The 3897-nt window shown below is 43.5% G+C and overlaps 1 protein-coding gene across 1 annotated transcript in view; it reads left to right on the top strand.

Annotated features, from left to right (window-relative positions):
* The window catches only part of Dglucy (D-glutamate cyclase), a 100343-nt gene that overhangs the window by 39408 nt on the left and 57038 nt on the right, over window positions 1-3897 (top strand). Inside the window, exon 2 of the mRNA XM_008821740.3 lies at window positions 3299-3337. The gene's annotated coding sequence lies outside the window, so the exon portion shown is untranslated. The remainder of the gene's footprint in view (window positions 1-3298; window positions 3338-3897) is intronic.

Genomic DNA, 3897 nt, shown 5'->3' with positions numbered 1-3897 from the left:
CAGCCTCTTCTGACCTCCGCAGGCATTGCACGACATGGGGGCACTTACCTACATGCAGGCAATACACACATACACATAAAATTTAAAAAAAATTAAAAAAATTTTTAAAGTAAGAGCTGGCTCATTTAACAGTTATATGATTTGACATTTCATGGTGTTGCTGTTTGGCTGTGGTTTAAATGTGTCCCCCTGTGCTGGTTAGTTTTAAATCTCAACTTGTCTAGAATCACCTGGGAGGAGAGTCTCACTTGAGCAATTATCTAGATCAAGTTGTCCTGTGGGAATGTCTGTGAGGGACTATCTGGATCAGTAGCTGACCCAGACCATTGTGGGTGGTACCATTCCCTAGGCTGGAGTCTGAGCTGTACAAGAGTAAAGAAAGCTAGCTGAACAGTGGACAGGCAGATTGGTGCATTCGTTTCTCTGCTCTTGACCATAGTTGTGGTGCAATCAGCTGTCTCAAGCTCCTATTTCTGTGGCTTCCTTGCAGTGATGGACCATAACCCAGAATTGTAAGCTGCAGAAACCCTTTCCTCCCCTACGTTGCTTTTGTCAAGATATTTCATCACAGCAACAGAAATGAAACTATAACACTCCCCAAAGATGCCAAACTGGAAACGTAATCCCCCAAATTGTATGTTAATGGTATTTGAAGGTGGGACTTTCTAAGGTAATTAGACCACCATGGTGGGATTAGTGGCTTTATAACAAATGAAAGAGAGACCTGAGCTAGTGCATTGGCTCTGTCTCACCACGTGATGCCCTCTGCCCTGCCGGGATGCAGGAGGAAAGCCCTCAGCAGATGCCAGCACTGAGATCTTGAACTTCCCAGCCAAGTAAACTTTTATTTCATTTTGCTTTGTTGTTTTGAGAGGTCTGGCTAAGACTTGTCTCAAACTCACTATGTAGTCCATGCTGGCCTTGAATTTTTGATCTTCCTGCCTCGACCTCCTAAAGGTATGCCATCATACCTGATTGTTAAACTTTTAAAATAAACTACTCAATCTCAGGTATTTTGTTATAACAGAAAACATACTAAGACATGTACCATAGTCCATGTTATTCTTCAGTATAAGAAGTCCTTGATGTGTTCAATCAGCCTCTGCCGGGTCATTTCTAAATTTTTTATATGACAAACTGCATTGCCATGTGCTCTGTCATATCATTTGCTATTTGAAAATGTCTGTAGAATGCATTCCAGAATTGAATTGAAAAAGCAAAGGAGGGCTCTGTGATGGTGCAATTCCAATCATCTATGATAGGCACGGATCAGATATTTCTGCACCGGAGTTTGGGTGTGTCAGACGATGCTGATGATTGTCCTTGGGGCCCTCTTTGGCATATTTGATGTTAGGGAATAATATTTGTGGATTTGATGGTTTGTTCTTTTTTTTTACTTTTTTTTGAGGCAGGGTTTCCCTGTAGCCCCAGATGTCCTGGAACTCACTATGTAGACCAGGCTGGCTTTGAACTCACAGAGATCTGCCTGCCTCTGCCTCCCAAGTGCTGGGATTAAAGGCGTGCGCCACCATGCCCAGCAGTTTGTTCTTCTTTAGAAGGAAAAGAGAGTTCTCAATAGGAAGGGGGTTTCTTGGAGCTCAGTCCAGACTTACTGTCTGAATCTTGCCTCCTCTCATTTCTAGAGGAAGACACTGAGGAATGAGATACCTGGTCCACCCACCCAAGGTCATTATAGAAAGCTAAAGTGCAGTATTCAGTCCTCAAAGAAACATATGGGCAGGTGAAACTCTGTGGGTAAAAAGTGGATGGTCTGTGCTATTACTAGGATATACCGAAGATAGGCTTCTTAGCACCACAGATGAACAGATGAATAGATAGATGGATGTTGGAAGAATGGATAGATGAGTGGATGAATGGAAGAGGAATGATTACACAGATATGTAAATGCATAGATGTGTGTGGGTAGTTACCAATATTGAACTTTTTTTGTATTTGGGTTCTACCCATTAATTTTGGACTTTATGTAATTTCTTGGACCTCCCTTAGCCTCTGTTTCCTTGTCTATACTGAGATCAGTGATGTCTTTTTTGTGTCTATTGTAAGGAAGCATCAGTTGGTGTATATAAGGTCTTAGTGCAGAGCCTGGCACACAGTGGGTGCCTGTAGGTGGTGGCAGCTGCTGTCACCTATCATAGGTGGGCTGTGTCTGGCTGGTGTGCTGAGGACTTTTCTTTGGCAGGAATCAACAAATGTGTACTTCAACCTCTGTTTAACCTGTCTTCAGGGGATAACTTCATGAGGTAGGGCTGCTTGCTTCCTTCTCTCCAAGCAGGCATGTGGCACACCTGCAGCATGCATTTCACAGGGAAGTTTCTTCCTATCCGTATTTATTTCCAGGTTATTTATTTCCAGGTTGTATGTACTTACAATTGTGTTGACACAATAAATAAATAAATAAATAAATAAATAAATAAATAAATAAATAAATAAATAAATGGAAGGCAAGAACTCTCAGCAGGTGCTGGTTTGAAGCTACAGCTGATCTCTGTCCCAGCTTTCACTTGCTGGCTGAAACGCCACAGAGGACAGGTGGGGGTTCAGACCCCGATGAGTACATCACTTCAGTGGGGTTTGACATATGCCACTTCTTCCTCCAGACACAAAGTGAGCACAGCAACCAGAGGCTCTGGCTGCCATCTCCCTCATGGTTGCAGAGTAATGCTGTCTTTGGCCTTTGCTGAGTGCCAATCTGAGGTGCTAAGTCCCCTGTAGTGACTCTGGGAACCACAAGACATTCAGGACCTTAGCTGCTGGCTAGCTGCTTGGCTGGGAGTTAGGTCTGCCAGGCCAACAGGCCAGCACTGGTTTAACCTGCCAAGGCATCTGCCTTAGACCTCAGGTTTGGCCTTCCACTGGAGCCTAGAATCCAACCTCACCTGACCCCTTGGGCTCCCCTACCCAGTCAGGACTAAGCGTTCTCTCATCTGTGTCCTCTTTGTTCCCTGTAGCTATTAAAGTAAAACACTCATGTCAGTTGTAAATGCATCTCTCCCCCCAGAGCAATCTTTTTGTTCTGTTTGTTTGCGATTCTGTGCAATCTCGAATCTTTGCTAAAATAGACTCAGGGTTTACATGGTTTTCTACTTAGGAGATTAGAGTTGAAAACATAAATTGGTGGTTTTGAATCCCATTGGGCACATCTCTTTAGATTGAAAGGGTTGTGGAAAATCAGGCTTATCTAAAACCCTCATTATAAAGTTGCTCTCGAACCATGCTTTCTTCCATTCTGAATCAGTTAGTCATTCAATGAACACTTGCTTTTGTCTTCTTATGCCAGGTGCTGGGCCCATTTGGGTGAAAAGGACATAGGTCAGAGGTCAGTACTCTATATGCTAACATTAGAATAGCTCAGTCCCACAAAGGAAATCAATTTACAGAATTTTTTCTAAGCATAATTTCCTAGAACTTTAAGATCATTGCTATTTTTAAACAGTATGTATGTGTACGTATGTATAGAAGCAAGAGGTCAAGGTTGGGTGTCTTCTTCAATGGCTCCCTACCTTGTTTCAAGACAAGGTCTTTCACTGAATCTGGAGCTCACTGATTGGCCAGGCTGGCTAGTCAACAAGCTCTGACTCCCTAGTTCTGGGATTACAGGCAAGTGCTCCCCTATGGCTTCTTACATGGGTGTTGGGGATCCAGACACAGGTCCTCATCCTTGACTGTACCAACTGAGCCATCTCCCCAACCCCAACTTTTAATTGTGATTTTAAGAATATAGTCTATGGCCGGGCATGATGGTGCATACCTTTAATCCCAGCACTCAGAAGGCAGAGGTAGGCAGGTCTCTGTGAGTTCCAGGCCAACTGGGGCTACAGTTGGTATATATTCAGGGCTGGAGAGATGGCTCAGCGGTTAAGAACATTGGTTGTTCTT

Source organism: Nannospalax galili, unplaced genomic scaffold (assembly GCF_000622305.1).
Source record: "Nannospalax galili isolate Female #2095 unplaced genomic scaffold, S.galili_v1.0 scaffold107, whole genome shotgun sequence".
NCBI lineage: Eukaryota > Metazoa > Chordata > Mammalia > Rodentia > Spalacidae > Nannospalax > Nannospalax galili.
Note: the sequence above shows the minus strand (reverse complement) of the source record. Positions and strands in the feature narration are given on the sequence as shown.